At 39.0% G+C, this 24,085-nt stretch overlaps 1 pseudogene; it reads right to left on the bottom strand.

Annotated features, from left to right (window-relative positions):
* Positions 1–7,836: 7,836 nt before the first annotated feature.
* Positions 7,837–7,935, bottom strand: LOC142165114 (small nucleolar RNA R71; annotated as a pseudogene).
* Between the last annotated feature and the right edge of the window lie 16,150 nt (positions 7,936–24,085).

Raw genomic sequence — 24,085 nt, 5'->3', positions numbered from 1 at the left:
CTATGAAAGGCTAAACATAATAACTAATACCGTGAACCACAGATCGGAAGATAACTTAAGCCGACATAAAGGCTAATTAGAAGAAGGAGAAAACTAAAGAGTTACATCAACGAAGTAAATTATTAATCCGATTATTGGACCCAGTAGTTATAGGAATCATGATTGAAAATATAGAAGAATCACTCTTAATATTAGAGGTGCAAGAGAGATAGAACATCAACCATATTCTATAACGGCTCTACGATAAAGCTAGTTTGAAAAAAATACCATCCTCATAAGAATTCAGTATGGAGCTCCCACCAGATTATATAGGCACTAGAGGTGCAAGTATTATAATAGAGCTTCAAATGGTGGATGTGATTTATACCTATGTGAGAAGGAGGTTATGAAAGAGAGATAGAAGAATGTGAGGTGATATTTTAAAGTAAGTAAGGTAAATGTGAGCAACGTACGAGATACTCAAGTATAGAAGGATGAGAGTGGTCCATACTTCAGGTAAAAGACTAGAAGTGCTGGGATTCAGTATCCAGGAATGATAGCAGCATCATCAATGGCATACCTTCCAGCCTATGGTTTCTAAGTACCGAAAGGTCTAATTAGAGAGTAAAAGAAGAGTTAGAGACGATGCGATGTCTCGCTTGTTGTTCCATAAAAGCATAAGTAAATTGATTGCAAGCTAAAGTATAATAGAACGACAAAGTTTTAGAAAGACAAGAGGAAGGATAAGAAGAAGGAAAGTGAGAAGGTGACGAAAATGGATAAGTCCTCGGGATTAAGCCCGTGAAAACAAAGGAGCTGATGGTTCCTCTAAGTTATAGAAAACTCAATATAGCCTGAATGAACTCAAAGAAGTCTAAGACTAGTAGCATTTAGAAGAGATGGAATGTTGCCCTGGTAACAGAATGAGGGTGTAATTGTGATAAATAAAGGATGACGTTTGGGCCTTCGCTTGAGTAATGATTTGAAGAAGAAAAAAAATGGGGGGGAGGATTTCATGAATTGTAAGGGACTAAAATACCCATACAAGGTGAGTCACATTGGGATGCTATAAAGTACGGTAATGGAAGTATAACATCACCCCCAGGTGGATCAATCTAATTACTCCAGATGTCTCCGATGATATGCAAGCCCTAGCGGGATGATGAATCAAAATTAAAGTAAATCAATAATAGATAGATAAAAGTTCAACAGTATGAGATGAGATTAGACCATCAGTCTTAAGGATAAACAACGAGAGTAACCTAGAATTTGTTGCAGACCACAGTAACGATAAATCGAAGTAAGAATTATGGTATAGTATGACCTACGTAGATGCAGTAAAGTCATATGAATGGATAACTAGGTCTATGAAATAAGATATCGCCATATTCGCAAGTTCTACAAAGTACCGAACGAAGAACTTCAGTACACTTATAGATGCCCAGAGAGGCATCCTAATAAGCTTTGTATATGTTTACAAAGTAAGGCCTAGAGATTGGCTAAAAGCTGGATGAAAAAGGAGAGAAGCGTCGCATAGGCACACTTACAAGGTCAGTATCGTACAGGCTGCATGATAGAAGGTAACAATAATTACAAGATTGGAAGGATTTCGACTATAAGCCGTGGTGTAAAAAAAGGCCTAAAGAGGGGAATGCCCAGGCCTTTAGACTTATTTACAGAACAGTTTCCTAGATGGCAAGAGGAGCACTAAAGTATTCGTAAGAGATATGGGTTATGAGAATGATAAGTGCATCAGTCAACATTCAAAGACGAATGTTCCAAAGGGGGGAATGATGTTACATCCCGCATTTTCGTATGTTAAAGTTTCGCCGTAAGTTAATCGATGTAAGTTCGAGAATGAGATTATTTTGAGATTATAGGCATTATGCTATTTCCAACAAGTAATGAGTAAATTCGTGAAGGCGAGAGGGGAAGCAAGTCAAAAAATGAATTTTCGCCCATGTTTGGCATGTCGGGATAAAATACGGGCCGAGTGTTAATACCCAGTATTTATGGACTAGTACCATACAAGGTACCATATGACCATGATAGTATGATGTGCAAAGGATATTACAATGAGTAGAATTTTAAGTAATTTGAAATAATTTTTAATTATGCGGGTAATTAATTAATTATCGGATAGCGGGATATTACCTAATTAGTTAATTAATTATTGAATAAGATCAAAAGTCCACCCCACTCCCCTGTGGAAGCAAGTCACCAAATCAAACAAATGACTCATAGTCATTGTTAATTAGGTGGCAACTTAGCATAGTGGTTAAAAGACACATTTCACTTTATTAATTTAAATAACCAAAAATAACATTTCATTCTCAAGACTCCATAAAGAGAACGTTACCAATTCTTAGAAGTTCTAATTTTTTCTTTTCCAAACACTTCAACCAGGTTCTAAATATTTGATTAAGCAACGTGATTCTTCAACCAATCCAACGAGAATTGTTAAAACTTTAGCAACGTAAAATTTTGCGTTTCTAAGGGGGGACGGTGCAACCTTTTTCAAGAATATCATACGGATTTTTCCTACTCCATGTATGTTAAGGCTAAGCCCTTTCTTGGTTTTGGCATGATCTCATCATTACACAAGTTTGATAATGAGGCATAAAGAAAAATTCATATTCCGAAATTTGCATATATTTTGCTAGTCTCGCAAGTTACAATATTCTCCTTATCGGGACTTCATATTCAATTGAGTATTTCTTTCTTCTATCAAGAGAGAAAAGAGTTTATATATACAATATTAAAGTATTTTCATTACCATTGAGCTATAATCGATGGGTAGTCCCCTATTGGGCAACCTCTGATCAGATGGTAAGATATATACCGAGTCTACTGTGGCCGAGCGCCTATGAGCGAGCCCAGTTGGTCGAGATACAGCACCTAGTATGGTCGAGCGCTTATGAGCGAGCTGATTACAGCAGAAAAGTTTTATAAATATATATACCGAGCCTTATAAGGCCGGACAACTATTTTACTTACTATATTGAAAGAGTTGAATCAGTATCAGCAGGTAAGCATATATTCAGATTATCTTTGACTTCCATTTGCTTTCACTTATTGTATTATCACTTTAGTTTCAACTCTCAGTATATTGCCTTACATACTCAGTACATTATTTTATACTGATGTCCCTTTTGTGGGGGTGCTACATTTCACGTGCAGGTTCAGACAGACAGACAGGTAAACCTCTTCATTATGTGTTGTACGAGTTCAGCTTGATCGGTAAGCTCTATGCCTTTCAAAAGTTACTGTGTCTAGACTTTATGTACATCTTGTGTATATATGTATATATTTATTGAGTAGGTCGGGGAGCTGTTCCGATCATAGTATATCTACCAGTAGAGGCTTGTAAATATATCATGTCAGCTAGTCCAGTATGTTGAGCTTGTAGGCCTGGTGTGTATATTTAGTTGGTTTGTCAGCTGCAATAATTATGACGGCCTTGTTGGCCTAATTTTATAATGATATTTAGTCAGCATTAGCAGTTGTTGTGCAATGTGGCCCATGACCAAAGTATGATATCACATGTTGAGAGTTCCTTAGTCGCAAGTTGATACGCAAGGATAGGTGAGGCATCGGGTGGCGGTCTCGTCCCCCAGGTTCGGGGCATGACAGGCCAGTGGGTCCAAAAGATATTGGACATCACTACCCCCGAGATCTGTACGTGGCAACAAATGTCCATCAAATATGGGTGGAAGGCCAAAAATCATAATAATTCAGACTAACATTGTTTCATCTTTTTATGTGACGAAATTGATTGATCTTTTCTATCTTTTCCTTGAAATCAGATCTACCTAAAGGCTTAGTTGATATTCCCGAGGAGGATGTTCTAGCTGATCCTACTGAAGTGGCATTGCTGCTTCAAGCGACGCTCACTCGAACAGGTGTCTTTGAGCTTGCCTCGGGTACAAGTTATTTGTTATAGAGTCCCCGCCGGAGAATAAGCAACCAAAAAGAAGATGCTCCTCTACGGTTGCAGTGGCTAGCTCCGAATTATCTCTAGTAGTTGCAGTGGCTAGCCCTCCTCCCGGGCTGGTCATAGAAAGCATGATGATTGATGATGATGAAGAAGCTCGTGATGAGGGAGCTTCTCTACATAAAAGACGATGATCCTCGTCAACTCAACAGAATGCTCAACCTGTTGATTTGGCTACATCATCCGAGGACGATGTCTCGGCGGTCTGGGTGGAATATGATATGATGAAAAATGCCTACTCTCGCTTCCGTATCTTAGTCGCCACACCTGGTATTTTGGGGTTGAGTACCGGATCCTTTCTGTCCTTGGCTGATGAGCAACTAACAACTAGCATTGTGTTTGTTGCAGCTACTTCACACTCTTCAACTCCATCAGCTTCATCTTCATCTTCATCTTCACCGTCATCGGCAACTACTACATCATTTCCACCTTCATCCGTTCTTCCACCAGCAACTGCTACAACATCTCCACCTGTCACACCTGACCACAAAGAAGGTGTTCCTCTTCCCTAGTCCCCAATTCATGGGACTTTGGGGTAAAATTATGACGCCCCTTCTGAAGATCTACAAAGGATGAGGAATTTCACTATTGTGGTCTCTACCGGATGCAACTTGTTATCCCGGCCAGTGGAGCTTGCTAATGAAGGCTTCAGAGAAAGATTAGGAAAAGATTCAGGCACTCTCGATATAGTGTTTGGTGAACAACGGCATGCACAACGCCGCAACGGTAAATTCTTTTCTTCCTTTGTTATTTCTTCTATTTTTGCCTGAACATATCCTGAGTTTTACCTTTCTTGATTTGTAGGCCAACTTTCTTGCTTTCGAGGGCCTTCAGAGGTTGATTTATGAGAAGGAAGAAATAGCCTTCGCATGGGATCAGCTTTTGGTAGAGCAGGAGCAAAGTGTTGCTCGCCTCTCAAAACTGGAAGCCAAAGCTGCTGAGGTTGTTGTATTGGAGGCTCGTTTGCAGCAAAGCGAACAAGAAGTGATAACCCTTAGCCAAGAAATTGGCCTGTTGAGGGTTAGATTCGACGAACCCAGGGCCAAATGGGATGAAGACCATAACGGAGTTCTTACTGCAACTGACCACGAGGTTACCTCTGCTGAAAGATTGAATAAATTAGAGGCAGCCTTGAACTCCAAAACTGAAGTGCTTGCTGTTCCGGGGGTGAAATATGCCCAGTTGGAGGAGAAGCATAAGAGGACCATTGAGCAAAATAGAATATTCAGCTCTATTATCCGCGACCTTGATGTTAGCCTCAAATCTGTTAGATCCGCTCGAGAAAGCCTTTATGCCAAGGTAACCCAACTCAAGGAAGAACTTAAGCACCGAGCGGCTTCCCTCATTGTTGAGAAAACTTATGCCAGGTACAACATAAGGACAAAAACCTTGGAAGTGGCTAAAGTTTGTATCTTTGAATTGATGCTGAAATTGCTAAGGCCCGTGATCTTGAGTTGGCTGCTAAAAGTGGTCTCCCAATGAGGCTTGATGCTCTTGGTCCTTCTGGTTCCGTTTTTGAGTTTTCGGGAACTGAAGAAGAATTTGAAGATGATGACGTTAAGGGCCTAAATGGTAAAGGTCAAGATGTTGAGCCATTGGCGGATCCCCCTATTCCCTCTAGGGGTGATGGTAGGCTACAATTATATATTTTAGCCGCTTATTGTACTCTAATTTACTGCATTTTAGTTGTGTTTGAGCTTTAATTGATTGTGTTTTGGATTTATTATGTGTTTTATGCCTTGTAGCAGTGATTCCGAGTTATATAGATGTTGTGGAACTAATTAGAGCTATTTGGAGCTTTGAAGTCTGAGTAAAAGCCCAAGAAATTAAGTCGGGATCATGTTTGGGGGTCGAGAACCACATTTGGATATCAAAAATCAAGAAAAAGTACGTACTTTGAGAAAAGTCCATAGCAACGGTGCATGGAGCAAAGTGTGGGGCACCGCCGCTGTACAAAAGCTGCTTGTAAAAAATTGTCAAGCCCCTGAAGATGTCCATTAATGCTCTGCATGACGTGATTCCCCATGCAGTGCACCTATGTAATATTTACAGAGTGAAAACCCAATTTCGGCTAGGAGAAGGTGGTTTCGTCTGGGCCTGACCCTAATTAGTATAAATACATCGAAAAACATTATTTTATGGAATTTTGACATATTTTAGACCTAAGGAGGCTAAAGAGGAGTTGGAGAATCAAAAGCACAAGGAATTCATCATTCAATCCTCACTCAAGACCCTAGTTTGGATTGTTTTATGTTTTCCTATACTTTAAACATATTTTTGATGAATTACTCCATAACTATGGAGTACTTCCCTTTATGGTTTAATGAATTTGGTGTATTGACATTTGTTTGTGTATTATAACTCTAGTTTTATGTATTGAATCGTTTTGGATGTTTTAATTGGTGCATCTATATTCACTTGTTCATGCAATCGAGAGAGGCGTAACTTGCGATATCTTTGCATTATATTTTTGGTTGAATTCATTAATTCTTCTTAGTAATCGGAAGAGGCTAGTTGAATTGTTGTTTAAACCTAGTTAGGAGGATAATCGAGAGAGGTTCTCCTACAAACCAATCCACTAGGCATTCTTGCATATCTTCACATATCTTAAATTGGTTCATCTTGTGAGGCTGAGACTAAATCGTGAGAGGAGTTTCTACTAAACATTTGAACTAATAATTGAGTGAATTCAAGAGACTCACTTGAACATTAGAAGTGAATTATCTAGAGTTAGATCCCAAACAATTATCTTTCACCTATCCTGTAAAAGCCCTATCTTCTCCTATTGGTATCATTTTTTGCTTATTCCTTGCGTCGATTGTCATTAGTCAATAGCTTTAAATTCTTAGTTAATTTTAGTATTAATGACATCAAACTATACTGTTGATCATCTTGAATAGAAATCAAGCTAGAAACTATGAAAATATTGTTTAACTCCAATCCCTGTGGATATGGTATTATACTATACTATATTTGATTAGAGAGCATAATTTTGAGTGGTTTTTTTGCGCTCGTCAAACTTTGGCACCGTTGTCGGAGATTGACGATCAATAGTGTTTAAAATAGGTTGTAGTGCTAATTCAAGAATTTTTTTCTTTTCATTTTATTTTATTTTTCCCTTTGTTACAGTTTGTGTTCTTTGACAGTGCGCAGGCTACAGGTATAGATTTGTGTATGACTCGAGCTTCTGCGAAAGAAGTGCAACCATATGAGCCCGAGATAGAAAAGCAACTGCGACAGCTGAGGAAGGAAAGAAATTTCACTAAAAAGTTAGAAAAGGTTGGGAAATCCTCAACCAAAGAAACCATGGCTGGAGACGATGATGATAATGTGGATTCTGCTGCAAGAGAGGCATCCCAACAACGAGAAAAACATGCATGGGATGATGAGGAAGCAACTATTAGAGATGCACTTATGAAGAGGAGATGGCTCGGAGAATTTCTCAAAATCAACCCTTGGCTGCAGCCCAGTTCGAAAATATAGCTCCCAGTGCTGGGAAACCACTTGGTGATTATGCTAGACCGGTATACAAACAAGGATTATCAATTGTTGAGCCACCTCCAGTTGCAGCTAACAATTTCGAGTTGAAGCAAAGGTTGCTTCAAACCCTTTAAAATTGATATGTCTTCAAAGGGAAGATGAAAGAAGATCCAAACAACCATTTAATGGACTTCGAGGAGATTATCAACACCTTTCAATACAATGGTGTGTCACAAAATGTAGTATACTTAAGGGAGTTGCCCTTCACACCCAAAGATGATGCAAAGTAGTGGCTTCGAAGCTTACCTACGAGATCGATTAGAACATGGGATGAGATGACCAGAAAATTTCTTGATAAATATTTCTCATTAGCTAAAACAGGCAAGTTTAGAAGAGAAATCCATAATTTCTTCCAGAAAGAGTCTGAAACTGTGTTTGAAGCATGGGAGAGGTTTAATGAGATCATTAGAAAGTGCTAACATAGCGGAATTGAACTTTGGATACAACTCCAAGATATTTGGGATGGATTGACACCAGCCTCACGTACAACATTGAGTAATGCAGCTGAAGCCCCTTTGATGAAGAAGACTCCAGAGGAGATAGTTACAATTCTTGATGAGTTATTTGAAGAAGCAAATTAGTGGCCCTCTGAAAGTGCTGAAAGAAGAAGATCAACGGTGTTCACCGAGTTGATGCCAATACATCTGTGCAGGTACAACTTGATGCCATGGCTAAAGAAATATGAAAGCTAACCTTAGCCTCAATACACAATGAGCCTCACACAACTTGTGATATATGTGGAAGAGGACACCTTACTCATGAGTGTCAAGCTTCAACTGAGGATGTGAATGCTGTGGGAAATTAAAACTTTAATGCAATAGATCAGAAGCACCCCGGTTTTTCATGGAGTTCACCTGGGGTACTGCAAATGCATGGCAACAGAATAACCCCAGAACCTAGGGACAAGGAGCTTATGGTTTTATGAATCAGAAGAGATAGCAATATCAGCCTCAACAGCCCATTCAGTTTGGCATGGAAGATCTAATGAAGGCTTTTATTCTTAAAATTGATGTGAGGCTTGAAGCTCATAGCTCAGCTATCAAAGAACTGGGCACTGGTTTTAGAAACCTGGAAAGACAGGTTGGACAGCTATCAATAATATTATCTGAGAGAATTTCAGGTACTCTGTCCGCTGATATTGAAAGAAACCTCAAAGAAACAATGAATGCTATAACCTTGAGAAGTGGGTAAGTGTTGAAAGATCCCACCCCAGTCCAAAAAGATAGGGAACTCGAAAAAGGAAGTAGGGAGCAGCTGAAAATTGAAGTTGATAAAAAGAAGAAAGGTAAGAAGGGAGATGAGAAAAAGAAGAAGGAAGAGAATTCGAGAAAGGAGGAACATGAAGAGAGCAAGCACATGTCTGCTTTACCTTTCCCCCAAATATTATATAGAGAAAAGTTGGATAAGCAATTTGAGAGATTTCTGGATATGCTAAAACAGGTTAATGTGAATTTACCATTCACAGAAGTGCTCTCACAAATGCTGCTTATGCCAAGTTCTTGAAGGAAATCGTGACAAAGAAGAGGAAGATAGAAGAGACCTCAGTGGTCAAGCTCACAGAGCATGGCAGCGCAATCTTGCAAAACATACTCCCACAAAAGTGTGGAGATTCAGGGAGTCTTACTATACCTTGCTCTTTAGGCACTATTAATTTGATAAGTCTTTATGTGATTCTGGTGCCTCTATTAACTTAATTCCCTTGCCTATTTATAGGAAACTGGAGAATGAGGTTGGAGGTATAAGGTCAGCACCAATAACCTTGCAGCTAGCAGACCAAACCACTCTGATGCCCGAGGGGATAGTTGAAGTTGTCTTAGTTTGGGTGGATAAGTTTGTATTTCCTGTAGATTTTATAGTGGTAAAGATGGAGGAGAATAAGGAGGTCCCTGACAAGTGGGAATTTTGACTACTTATTAGCGCCTTTTAGCTTTTGTTTTAGTCCAAAAGTGTTTAATTGTGTTTTCGAAAACTGATGAAATATTCTTAATAGCAGGAATATTGGAAAATGAACCCCCAAGATAAAATTCAACTCATGAAGGAGTGATTTGAACTCAAGGACAAAAACAGGCACATAAGCTCAAAGTGCGGATCGCAGATTGTGAAGGAACTTATATCAGAGACATGTGCAAAGTGCGGTCAACATATGAAAAGTGCGGCCCCAGAAACTGTGCAAGAGCAAAAGTTCAGAGAACATGCATCTGAAGTTCAACAAGACTGCAGAACGCACAATTATTGTGCGGCTGTAGAAGAATAGCGACGCGGCCGCAACCATATTTGTGCAGACTACAGAAGAGCAAGGTGCAGCCGCAGACACATTTATGCGAATCACAGAAAGAGAGAAGTGCGACCGCAGTTCAAAATTATGTAGTCGTAGGTTTACCAATCTTGTCAGGCTGAAGCAAAGTGGCGGACCACACATGGAATTGTGCAGCCGCAGAACCTCCGAAAGGGCATTTTTGTCCGAAAATTCCAGCCTTGTATAAATAGAAGAGTTTCACATTTTTAGGTTAAGTTTTGACATTAGCTGCTATAGCAGATGGTTTTCTTTACTCTCTTTAGTAGTTTTTGTTATTTTGAGATTTTTGAATCTGGATTTCATCATTTTAATTAACAATATGGGTCTAATGATCACTTATTCTTCTATTTATTCTATTTTAAGCATGAGTAGCTAGATTTTCACTAGGGTTGTGACTCAACCCTAAAGTGTAAAGTTAATGGGTGTTTGATTTATTGCTTGTTTATGGTTGAGTATTTATTATTTAGCCTTGTTCTTGCTTTTAATTGTAGAATTAATGATTTCAAACATTAGTTCATGCCTATTTGACTTGGTCTCTACTTGAGAAAGAGATACTTAGTCTAGGAAAACTTGGCTAATAATAAATTAGGTAAACCGAGAGATTGATAGTCCCAATTAAAGCGTTGAATAGAGATAGTAAAACCCAACTTGAGCTTTGTATCAACCATTTTGTTTAATACCCATTTGGGCTTGAGAAATCCAAATTGGCAAAATCACTCTCTGACCGAGAAGTATTGAGTGGGTACTCGAGTGTTGATAGCTATAATACACCCCGACCAATAAAACAAGCTTTAAAGTTTACAACCCATGCGGCAAACTCCTAGGCGAAGGTCATAGCCCTAGGCATTTATATCATTTGGAAAACAATAACAAAAACGATTTCCTAGTTTCAATTCTTAGTGTGCAATCTTAGTTTAAATTAGACCTAGAAACAACCAAGTTAGTGGAAGTGCAATTTGAGACAATTCACAATTCAAGCTCATACACTATAATATATACCCCTAAGTCCCATTCATAGCTCCCTGTAGAAAATCGACCCCGACTCCTTGTTGGGTATTACTATTGCATCGATCGTTTTATAACCTTAAATAGAGGTGTGAGTTGGACGAGATTAGTCCCCCTCATCCTAGGAAGACCATTCTTAGAAACGGGTAGAGCTATATTAGATATACACGATAGAAAACTCATGCTTAGAGCGTGTGAGGAGACAATGACTTTTGAAATAAATGTAGCAACGGGGGTGAGAGAGGAGAAACCTGCTGTAAGTGTTGAGTGGAAAGTGAAGACTCGAAAGAGAAGGTTGGAGTGAAAGATAAGTGTAGGGTGTACCCCAAGAAGGCTGAGAAGAAGCTGTCTGCATGGATGTGTGAATTAGTTCAGGCGCGTGTAATAGAGCCCGACTTCGACTCAAACCCAGACTAGAGATTTAGGAAAGTTTCCTTTACCTTATACTTTTTAATTGTGTGTCGTGGGGACATGACACAAATTAAAGTGTGGGGTGGGAAATATGTTGTACATATGTATGTATATTAATTTTAGTTTCTTTTTGTTAGCTGTAGTAGTTAGAGATAGAAAAAAATTGAAAAAAATATAACATTTTTAAATTTTTTGATTTTTCCCGACGATGGATATCATCGACAGGTTTCTTGAGGAATTAAAGTCGAAGGAAAAAGACAAATAGGTTTTCTTTTTTAGGTAGTGTAACAATTCTCCCTTCATTTGTTTTGTGTCGCGGTTCTTTTCCAAGAGTTTTGTTTGAACCTGCTGTAGTTAGTTTTTATTTTTGTTAGGAGTAGGAAACCTTGTGCTATGATTGGAATTGGAAGCAATATCTCTTAATTTTATTCTACCTTGAGAATAGTGAGTGCTTTAGTTATGACGCTTAGGCTCAGTTTTTTACTCGTGTATAAGTACCTTGAATTGTATGATCTTAACTTTGTTTAACTGCTTGACTAGAATGTCTTGATAGTCCAATCCTAAGTGAGTTATGTGCCATGTGTGTATAGTTTTATTCTGTCTTGGAAGTGATATAGGCATTTCTTTGTTGAGCCAGATATATGTTTTTACCCACCTAATTGTTATGTATCTTAGTTAACCCCTTTGAGCCTGTAATCTTGTTCCTTTGGCACCATATAATGAGACTTACCCGTTTGTTTGAATTGACCATCTATTTAAACCTTGTACCTCTTGTGAGCACTTGAATTTGATATGAAATTTGCAAAAGTTGAAGTGTCGGGTGGTTGGTTTGGCTTTTAAGTAGAATTAAAGAAATAAGGAAGAAGTTGCACTGTATTGAAAAAGTAAGAGCCACTTGAATTGAAAGAGAAAAGGAAAAAAATGTTGTATTGTTGTGCAGAATATTCTTTGATAGTGGTGACTCTTGATGTAATTTTGTTTAAAGAAGTAGGGAGTTAATCTATATTGATGTGAAGGTAGAGTTATGGTTTGACATAAGTGCAGGGTTATGAATGAAATGTATGTATTAAAGTGCTTAGGGAGGTGGAGTCACTCTTATATCTAAACGTATCCTACCCGTCCCGCAGCCTACATTACAACCAATTAAAGTCCTACTTGATCCTTGACTGAATGAGCTCAATTAGTAGAGTAGTACACTAAGGACAAGCTTATGGTACGTATTTAGTGGCATATGAATGTTATTTCTGAGAATGAGTAAATTCTTTCTATCTTGAATTCCTAATTGTTCTTGAATTTTATTGTGTGTGGAATCATTCTCTATTGTTGTGTGAGGGCACTTGATTCATGAAGGAAAGGTAATGTTGTTGACCTCTGTGTTGGAGTAAGTGAGGGAGTTGTGAATAATGCGTGGTACTTGTGAGTCAAATCTCCAAGTGAGAATGATATACTATTGTGCTTAGTCTATTTTAAATATTCTTGGTGTGATGAGTTAAGGGAGTTGTTAAAAAAGGTCGTGTCTTTATTAAGTGTAGTTTGATTGCTCGAGGACGAGCAATGGGTTAAGTGTGGGGTATTGATGGTAGGCTATAATTATGTATTTTATCCGCTTATTGTGCTATAATTTACTGCACTTTAATTGTGTTTGAGCTTTAATTGGTCGTATTTTGCACTTATTGTGTGTTTTATGCCTTGTAGGAGTAATTTCAAGCTATATAGATGTTGTGGAACTAATTTGAGCTATTTAGAGCTTTGAAGAATGAGTAAAAGTACAAGGGATTAAGCCAGGATGATGTTCGGGGGTCGAGAACCACATCTAGATATCAAAAATCAAGAAAAAGTCTGTACTCTGAGAAAAGTCCACAACCGCGGCGCGTGGGGCACCGCAACTTTACAAAAGCTGCCTGTTTAAAAATTGTCAAGCCCCTAAAGATGTCCACTAGTGCCCCGCATGGCGCGTCGCCTTATACGGCGCACCTATTCAATTTTAACAGAGTGAAAATCCTATTTCGGTTAGGAGAAGGTGGTTTCGTCTGAGCCCGATCCTACTTGGTATAAATACATTAAAAATATTATTTTATGGACTTTTGACATATTTTAGACCTAAGGAGGCTAAGGAGGAGTTGTAGAAGCAAAAGCACAAAGAATTCAGCATTCAATCCTCACTCAAGAGCCGAGTTTGGATCGTTTTATGTTTTCCTATACTTGAAACATATTTGTGATGAACTGCTCTATATATTTATGGAGTACTTCCCTTTAGGGTTTGATGGATTTGGTGCATTGATATTTGTTTGTGGATTATAACTCTATTTTTATGTATTGAATCATTTTGGATGTTTTAATTGGTGCATCTATGTTCACTTGTTCATGTAATTGAGAGAGGCATAACTTGTGATATTTTTGCATTATTTTGTTGGTTGAATTCATTAATTCTTATTAGTAATCGGAAGAGGCTAGTTGAACTGTTGTTTAAACCTAGTTAGGAGGATAATCGAGAGAGATTCTCCTAAAGACCAATCCACTATGCATTCTTGCATATTTTCACAGAGCTTAAATTGGTTCATCTTGTGAGGATGAGACTTAATCGAGAAAGGAGTATCTACTAAATGTTTGAACTAATAATTGAGTGAATTCAAGAGACTCACTTGAACATTAGAAGTGAATTATCTAGAGTTAGATCCCAAACAATTATCTTGCACCTATTCTATCAAAACCCTATCTTCTCCTATTGATATCTTTCCTTTCTCATTCCTTGCATTGATTGTCATTAGATAGCTTTAAATTCTTAGTTAATTTTAGTATTAATAATTTCAAACTCTACTGTTGATCATCTTGGATAGCAATCAAGCTAGAAACTATAAAATACTATTTAACTCCAATCCCAGTGGATACGATATTATACTATACTATATTTGATTAGCAGGCATCATTTTGAGTGGTGTTTTGCACTTGTCAGGGGGCGCGGTCACTTTTCTTCCTCCGAGTTTCGGAGATACAATAGTTTAGCTTTTCTTTTCTTTTTCCAACTTTTGTGACTGTGCTAGTTTGGCACGTTATTATAAATAAAAACATCCTTTTGCTCAAGTGTTATTTGAGTCTTTCTTTCGTTCGGACTTTTATGCAAGTTTAGGTCTCTGCATTCTCTTATTTTTCCTTAGAGTTTTGCGCAAGTTTGTTTGTTTCCATCTTATTATGTGAAACCTTGGGTGTACTTTTCCCCAAAAACATTTTGATTCCTGGAATAAGTTATGCCGAAATCAACCCTTTCACATGAGGATTAAGTGTTTGCGCAAGTTTGCTTTTTGCGTCTTCTTGTGCAAGGCTTCGGGTGTATTTTCCCCCGAAGGTATTTTAATTCCGGGCATAAGTTATACCAAAATCGACCCTTTAACATGAGGGTTAAGTGTTTGCGCAAGTTTTCTTTTTGGGTCTTCTTGTGCAAGGCTTCTGGTGTATTTTCCTCCGAAAGTATTTTGATTCTGGGCATAAATCCTTCTTGAATCAAGCCTTTGACGTGAGGGTTTTATAATATAGGGCCCTCTTATGTTTACGATTCTCTTGAAGAGGATGTCTCAGGTTTATTAAGGCACTGGCATTTGAAGTACTTGTTTAACATTAAAATGACAACGTTAATTCATCGCTCAAACAAGAAACAAGATAAAAATAAAAGGACTTCATTTTATTCCTTCAATTTTAAAAAAGTACATAGGCATTTGATATGATAAAAAGAAATTGCCATTTACTTGTGCCTAACTTGTACAACTTGTTTCTATGGGGTTGGTCGTACAGTCCCCGATCCCGATGATACATCTATGTTTTTGGTTTTCGTTCTACCATCGACGTGGCAGTCATTGTTGCCTTATCCTCATATTATTCCCCCCTAGTGTTCGAATGCGAAGAATGTGAATTGAAACACTGGAAGTCTTGTACCTTCGAGGATCCCGCTAATGAATTGCTAGATAGTCCTTAACTCGGTAACACACTTTACTTCCCCTCGGGAATTTATGCTATCGAGCGAAGGACTATCTAACAACCCTCTAGTAGTTTTTGCTCGTGAACGGTCGGGTAACCTTTGCTCAATAGAAAACTTAACTTCCAGGTGGTAATTTGCTATGGAGCAAAAGATTATCTAATCATCCTAGAGTGGATCTTTTTTTATGTGCCTTGTTATTAAAGGTCTTATTGCTGATGTTGAAGCTTTTTATGTAGTATTCTTTCCGTTGTTGCCTCGTTAAAAACCTTGCCAGAAAAACACAATTGGGACAAAAACTGAACAAAGGGAAAAAGAGTGTAGCACATACTTTCAGTTCAGGTGATGTTCATCAGTAGTAATATCTTTTGAGGTGTGCCTCCAGTAGTTGGGCAACTTTTCTCCATCTTGGTTCTCTAATTCATATGAACCTTTCTCGGTGACAGCTAAAACCCGGTAGGGGCCTTCCCATATTGGACCTAGCTTCCCTGCGTTGAGCTCCCGGGTGTTTTGAGTTACTTTCCTTAGGACCAAGGGTCCTACATTGAAATAATGGAGGCTATCTCTTTGATTATTATACCACTCCATTCTTTGATTTTGGGCTACTATTAATGCATGTGCCAAGTCCCGGTGTTCATCGAGTAGTTCTAAGTTGACTAACATTGCTTCATCATTTGATTGTTCACCTGCTTGGAAATATCTCAAGGTAGGTTCCCCTACTTCCACCGGGATTAAAGCTTCTGCCCCGTGCACAAGGGAAAAAGGAGTTTCTCCTGTGCTTGATTTGACCATTGTTCGGTACGCCGATAAGACTCCGGAAATTCTTCGGGACATTTACCTTTAGTCCCTTCCAAACCTTTCTAGAGGTTTTGTATAATCACTTTGTTTGTTGACTCCGCTTGACCATTTGGCGCTCAGATGGTTGGGTGAAGATGTAATCCTCTTTATTTTCAAATCTTCGAGGAACTTTGTGATTTTTGCGCCAATAAATTGTGGCCCATTATTGTATGTTATCTCTTTCAGTATTCCTTACCTGCAAATTATGTTTTCCCACAAGAAATCCACCATCGCTCGCTGATCTTCTGAAGAACCTACTTCTACCCACTTAGAAAAATAGTCGGTTAAAATCAAAAGAAATCATACCTTTCTGGGGGCTGGGTGCAATGGTCCGACGATGTCCATCCCTATTTCATGAACGGCCACAGGGACAGAATCGAATGCAACGGATTGCCGTGTGATGTACCAGTGGTGCATACGTTGGCACCTATCACATTTTCATACGAAGTCTTTAGCATCTTCTTCCATGCGGGGCCAACAATATCCTTCCCTTACCAGCTTCAGCACTAAGGAATCTGCGCCTGCATAGTTGTCGCATATCCCTTCGTCGACTTCTCGCATGACATAATTAGCTTCGGATGCCCCCAAGCATCGGGCCATGGAAAGATTTTCTATAAAATTGGCCTCTCTTGAATCTATACCGTGTTGCTTTGGTGTGCATCACCCCAGATTCTTTGGAGTCTTCGGGCAACTTCTCGTGCTCGAGATAATCGATGATTTCATTCCTCTAGTCCCAGACCAAACTAGTCGTGTTTACTTCATAGTAGCTATTTACATCCAGGAGCGAGTTCATCAATTGTACTACCATCTCAGATTCCGACTCCTTTATTTTCGTTGATGACCCAAGGTTAGACAACGGGTCTGCTTCTGCATTTTCTTCTCTCGGGATATGAGTAATCGACCACTCCCCCGAAATCGCACCAACAGGGCTTGGACCTTTACCACGTATTGTTGTATGCGCTTCTCTTTGGTTTCGAAGATTCTGTAGACCTAATTTAACACCAACTGTGAGTCGCATTTGATTTCTATGACCTCAGAATCTATTCCCCGGGCCAATTCGAGCCCTGCAATCAAAGCCTCATACTCTGCTTCATTGTTAGTTAAAGGGATCGTTCTGATGACTTGCCTTAGGATTTTCCCCGAAGGCGTGATTAATATTATTCTGAGAGCGGACCCTTTTACGTTGGGAGCTCAGTCCGTAAATAAGGTCCAAACCCCCAAGTCGATTCTGACACCATTGTTGCCTCTTTGGTTGCTTGAGGCAGCAATCCCGGACTAAAATCGGCTACAAAGTCAACCAAGACTTGTGACTTAATTCCAGTCCTTGGTTTATATTCTATGTCAAACTCACTCATTTTGACGGCCCATTTGGCCAACCTACCCAAGAGTTCGGGTTTGTGAAGGATATTCCGTAGAGAAAAAGTGGTCACCGCGGCTATTGGGTGACACTAGAAATAGAGCCTCAGCTTCCGAGCAGTGACTACGAAGCTAAGGCTAGTTTCTCTAAATGGGGGTAGCGAGCTTTTGCTCCCGTTAAAATTTTACTAACGTAATAAATGGGAGATTGCGTACCTGTTCTCACGGGCTAAAACTGCAGTTACCGCGACTTCCGAGACTACTGTCACACCTCCTTTTTACCTACACCCCCGAGAAGGGAGTATATAGGAGTTTTTTCTAATTTAAGTGACAATCGAAACGAGATTATTTTATTAAAAATTCAGAGTCTCCACTTGGGATAATTTTATGGTGTCCCAAGTCGCCGGTTCAAATCCCGAATCGAGAAAAAGATTGACTCTGTATTACAGTCCGCAAACACAGAAATTCGGGTAAGGAATTTTGTTACCCGAGAGAAGGTATTAGGCATTCCCGAGTTCTGTGGTTTTAGCACGGTCGCTCAACTGTTATAATTGGCCTATTTACTTGATTTTAAAACATCTTTGAAACCTATGTGCATTTGTATCTTTTAAACCACTTTTATTTAAATATTTTTAGAAAGATTCAACGTCACATAAAACGCGTCTTGAACCACGTCACATAAATGCACCCGCAGTCCGCAACACATTTTATCTAACATTATTGAGATTTGGATTTGGGTCACATAAATGCGCACCCGAATTTTAGGAAATTAATTTAAAAGTAGGCAACTACGACGTTCTATCAATTTTCCGAACTTCTCATTTCTGCCATTTCGCATTAGCTCGACCCAGATCTATCTATCTCACAATTATACACAACAGGATCCCCAACCCCTAATACAACACTTAAACAAAGAACTCGGAATATAGGAGTGAATAAACAGACTAATGAAAGTAGCTCACCACAATTAAGATGAGTTTAGTATTTACGAAACATTAAACAAAGCCTATCAAGATTGCATTTGATGCATTTCTGAGAAAACATTAACAAGAAGCTAAACTGAACATACTTTTTCAAAGTATTAATACCAGCAACTCCAAATTCATGTCATCAAGACCATGTATATGAAGTTAAAAGGAGATAGCAATTAACAATAGTGAAGACTTCATAAACAAAGCATCGTAAATAACAAAAACAAAACAAGTAAATGAAAGAATCGAAGCTCAGACCTTAAACTGGAAACAGAAAACAACGATCGCAAATCGAACCTCGACGAATAGCGACGAACTCAAACCAACCTCAGCTCAGACAAAACTCCATCTCGCCACTAGCGAACGCACAAGCTAGACCCACTGCAAGGAGTGCAAATCCCGCCATTGTTTATGTTCTTCCGTTTCCTCTAAGTGTATTTGAGATGAGAAACTTAGTTCATTTTCTCTCCGGTTCCCTTCCTATGTATACATGCTCGATCTGGACTGGAAAGGGAAATGATGCGACTGTTTTGTTGGTGTTGGCTGGTCATTTGTGTGGTGAAGCTTCGCCGGAGATGGCAGCTTCGCGGTGAATGGAGGCCCAGCAACAACAGTTGTTTGTTTGGTATCTTTAATGGCTGAAGAAGAAGACATTGGGGGGTGTGAAGGAGACGACGAAGTCAAGGAGGTGGGTCATTGGTCTCTTCTGTTCAATGGCTGAAGCTTTTTTCTTAAGGGCTACTGGTTCTTGTTTCTCATGAAGAAGAAGACCTCTAGGGTTATTTTTGCTTTAGGGCTTTTGGTTCAATCTCCATGAAGAAGATGAAGAAGATACGCTTGAGGGGGTCGTGTATTTCTGTCTTGCGGCGCTGATGGTTTTTCAGATATTTTAGGCATAGGTCACTATTTAGGCATTAAGTACTATTATATAGGGGTAGAAATTAGGTTAGGGGTATGGACCTAGGAATTATGGGCTTGAAAATTATGGGTTAGGTCCAAAATTAGGCCTAAAAATGGGTTGCTCGAGCCCAAGTTTTATTCTTTCTCCGTGAACGGGACTAAAATACGATCTCATTTATTAATTAGTCCTACTTAAATAAAATAATTGTTAAAATAAGACTGACTATTAAAATAAATTATTTTTTGGTATTTTTCAAGGTTAACAAAGGACTAACAAAACATTAATGAACGCATTTTTTTGTAATTTTCATTTTTTTGTAATAAAATAAAAGTAAAAGAGTAAAAATGAGTTGAAATAGCTATATTAGGCCTAAGTTAAATATTTTACGCTAAAATGAAAAATCTTGGGGAGGGTCAAAAATCACATGTCTACAGCTGCCCCTCTTTGACTGGAAACACGAAGAGTTTTCAGACAAAGAACGACTAGATAGGTTTTTTGACCCGACCCTTATTTGGAGAGACGAAAACTAAGAGAAAAGGGGAATGTTACCGAGCCCTGGTATCTGAGCTGCCTACATATCCTTGGCTATAAAGGAATCAGGCCACGTGTAGTTCAGAGGTGAGTGAGATGATGGAGTATACCGAGGTGGAGAGCCGGTCGAGGTGTCGTTCCGTCGAGGTTCCGGTCCGCGGTCCTGATGTTACATCAAAAATCAAACCATGAAAAATACTAGATAAGCTTATCAACTACGAGTTACAAGATTCCTATCTATAAGTCTTCTGAAGCTTGATCTTGAGTCTTGAGTGGTTCTTCAAGCAGACTTTAGATTTGAACCTTGACGCTAGCTAGTTGCAGGTGCTAGTTCATCCTTCTTCAACTTTTTGGATCAAAACCGGGAATGCAGTGCTTGTGACCTCGGCCATGTCTTGAGCAACCCACATCTTTCATCAACCTCTGCATTTGGATTAACTTCTTGCCTTTCTCTCTTTTTTTCTTTATTGTGACTAACTTCTGTTGATCACCTTGGACCGTTGGCTCGCATTCTTGCCACGAGCTTCTTTTGTTGCTGACTTGAATTGTAATCTGAGATGCTTTCCCTTTTTTCAGGTGGGCGCCTGATTGCTGAACTTGAACTGTATTCCCTTGCTCTCCAGGTGGGCGCCTGATTGCCGAAACTTGAACTGTATTCCCTTGCTCTCCAGGTGGGCGCCTGATTGCCGAAACATGAATTGTATTCCCTTGTTCTCCAGGTGGGCGCCTGATTGCCAAAACTTGAACTGTATTCCCTTGCTCTCCAGGTGGGCGCCTGATAACTTGAACTGTATTCCCTTGCTCTCGGGTGGGCGCCTGATTGCCGAAACTTGAACTGTATTCCCTTGATCTCTAGGTGGGCGCCTGATTTCCAAAACTTGAATTGTATTCTCTTGCTCTCTAAGTGGGCACCTGATTGCCAAAATTTTAACTGTATTCCCTTGCTCTCCAGGTTGGCGCTTGATTGCTGAAACTTGAACTGTATCCCCTTGGTCTCCAGGTGGGCGCCTGATTGCCGAAACTTGAATTGTATTCCTTTGCTCTCCAGGTGGGCGCCTGATTGCCAAAACTTGAACTATATTCCCTTGCTCTCTAGGTGGGCGCCTAATTGCCGAAACTTGAACTGTATCCCCTTGCTCTCCAGGTGGACGCCTGATTGCCAAAACTTGAACTGTATTCCCTTGCTCTCCAGATGGGCGCTTGATTGCCAAAACTTGAACTGCTCCTCTAAAACTACTGCCTTTGAATTTGATTACAACAAAACAAACAAAACAAAAGAAATTTTCCTTCCCCAGTTTGGTGTTGGGCGCATCTGTGATTGTTAATTGAATAATATTACCAAATATCTTTATGAATTTGAAAGCTAAATCCCATTATCCAGGAGGGTCCTAAAAACTCCTAATTGAATCCTACCTCAAGCATGAAAACTTTGAAGCCAGCTTATATTCCTTCGGGGTACATTTATGCTAGATTTTGTACTCATGGTTGTTTTGAATTTTAAACTAGGTCCCATTTTCCATGAGGGCCCTGAGAATTTACGGTCAAACCTGTCTGGTGCTTGCTTTTCCTTACAAAGGGTTTCTCCGAACAAACGAAATTTTCTACCCCAGTTTTAATCAAAGAAAACTTGTGAATTTAAACATGGTGGTTTGTTTGTGGCCATAAACTTTGAGGGAGATTGCTCCTTCACTTCCTATGGTAACTTCGGTTTCAACTCGAAAGACCTTGCCAGTTTATTGACTGACCGCTTTTCTCTATCACCTTTATCACGGAGAATACCTCTGATCCGTTCAAACCCAATACCATTCATCTGTTGCATTGTGCTCTTGCATTGACATGTACCGAACCTTTGTATTTCTCATGAATCCCAAAGCACGTCAATTGCCATCCACTCAGTATGCATGTTGTTCTTTCCTGATTTTAATCACTGGCCTTGGCCTTGAGGTCTATTGCTCCATCACTTACCATGATAACTTTGATTTCTGCTTGGAAGACCTTGTTTTTCACTGGTTAGCCACCTTCTTTGTCAATCTTATCACAGAAAATACATTTGATCTGTTCACCCTAACCCTCCATCTATTGCATTGTTCATGAATTGATATATACCAAATCTTTGTATTTAACATGAACCCCAATGCATGTTGATTGTTACCAACTCAGTGCGCACGTTGTTCTTTCCTGACTTATGTCACTTTGATGTACTGGCCAGATCCCGATTTCTGCAATTGGAAAGCTGGTGGCAAATTTTGAAGTCATTTCTCTTGTTCTGACCAAACAGACTTAGGAAGAGGAAGTAACCAAGACAAAAGGAACAGAGTAAATGACAATGTAAAGAGATGATTCCTAACAAGAAAACTACAAAGTAGAAACCTATCAGATGTGGATACCAACTCTAATAACCATGACATGCACTTGTGGCCTATTCTGTCAAGCAAGTCTGATGTTCAACTCTTGTTATACCCCTAAACCGTGAAACTAGGCTTCAATGCTCCAATTATCCAATCTGATTCACAATCCTTATTCGACTTGTAGTGCCCAAAGGGTTTTCACCATCAAGCCTCTCTCATTTTGTTCTTTCTCTCAACTTACCGTCACCTTATGGTGCCTACGAAAGTTTTCACCAATATGACTCTCTTATTTTGTTCTTTTCTTCTTATTTCCTCTGATTCTGCAGATGGCAAGGCATCAACCACGGTAAAAATATCATGTGCTCCTGGCATGGCTAACTCAACACTCTCAAAGATTATCTAGGAGGTCTTTTTTGGACTGTAATGTGGCTTTTGGACAGGGTTAGAAAGAAAGAATACTATAAAGGCTCAAAATAACTAAGACAACGGGGTTAATTTATTTACAACTTTTGGAATCCATTCTAAAAACTTTGCCCCAATTTCTAAAACAAGGAATTCTCTTTTTCCTTTTCTTTTGATAAAGTTACTAAGAAGGACTGCCCCACTCTCGACTTCGTGGGATTATGAATTTTTTTTTTGGTATGACCGAACCCTAAGGCTACCTACGTATCTTGTGGTGATAATAATCAGGTCAAACGTAGTTCACAACACTACCTTTTGTTACTATTTTCCTTTTTCTTTTTTTTCTTTTTCCTTTTCCTTCCTTTTTCTTTTTTTCTTCTTTTTTTTATCTCTATTTTCTCTTCTTCTTTTTTTTTTGAATTTTCCTTTGGGAATGTACTTTCTAAAATAAACCTATGGGGCCATGAACTTTCTCTTTTTTTTTTCTCGTATGACTCTAACTTGATTCCAAAAGAGGGAAGGTTAAAGAAATCATTACATGCTCAAAAGGGTATCGAATGGTATAAGTGTTTGGATAGCTGAAAGAAGGCCTCCCAATCCCTAAAAATGCCAAGTACAACACATGCAACTTGAAATGAAAATTGAAAATCATGCACAATATTTCTTTTGCGGCTTCGTCATTGATATCATTGATATGCCATCCACTTTTCTTTCGCACCTTGTCAAGTACAGAACCCTCATTGGGTGATTCTCTTTTCACAATGGATATCCTTCATCAATTCGGAGAAAACTTTCTTAACTTTATCTTGTTACTTGAGGTGCACTTGAACTCAAAGTTGCTTGCTTCAAATCATCTTAGATGCACTTTCCTTTAACGAATTCTTGCCATCTTATTAACTTTCCAAATTATCTGCCCTAGTTTCATACAGTTCGGGCTTCAAATGATCTCAAAATGTCCAAATCTGTACTTATTTCCCTCAAATGTCCCTATCATCTTCAAAAAAATTTCATTGCTCCATGATTAAACTAACTATTGAGACCAGGCCTAGAATTATGCGTGCATGTCATGTCACTAGAGCCAGTAGGAAACGAACTAAAAAGGAGAAAAGAACTAAACAAAAAATAACTAGAAATAAAAGAAGACAAGAAATTGCATTAGACAGACGATGAAATGGTTCGAACAACAAAACAAGCAAACTAAACTAGGGTTACAACCTTGGAACAAACCTAGACAATACCTAACGAGTTACTATGACTAAACAAACCAAGCAAAATAAAAGGATAAAAGGGTTTGAGTCATAAGACAATATCCGGATTACAACCCTGAAATCACCAGGACAACAGAAATGACAACAAAATAAACCACCAAGACTCCTCCCTGGCTAGCCAAGAAAGGAGCGTCTTTCCAATTACCAAGCTCGGTATCTTAGCCACTGAGTTTCGCATCGATATTGCCAAGACCATTACCAACTTCAACATTATCAACTTTAGTCAACAAGTTCCCAAGAGGATTCGCATGCTCCCTGTCACTGTCATTGATCACAATT

This window comes from Nicotiana tabacum, chromosome 1, assembly GCF_000715075.1.
Source record: "Nicotiana tabacum cultivar K326 chromosome 1, ASM71507v2, whole genome shotgun sequence".
Classification (NCBI taxonomy): domain Eukaryota; kingdom Viridiplantae; phylum Streptophyta; class Magnoliopsida; order Solanales; family Solanaceae; genus Nicotiana; species Nicotiana tabacum.
The sequence above is the reverse complement of the archived record's forward strand: the minus strand, read 5'-3'. Positions and strand labels throughout refer to the sequence as shown.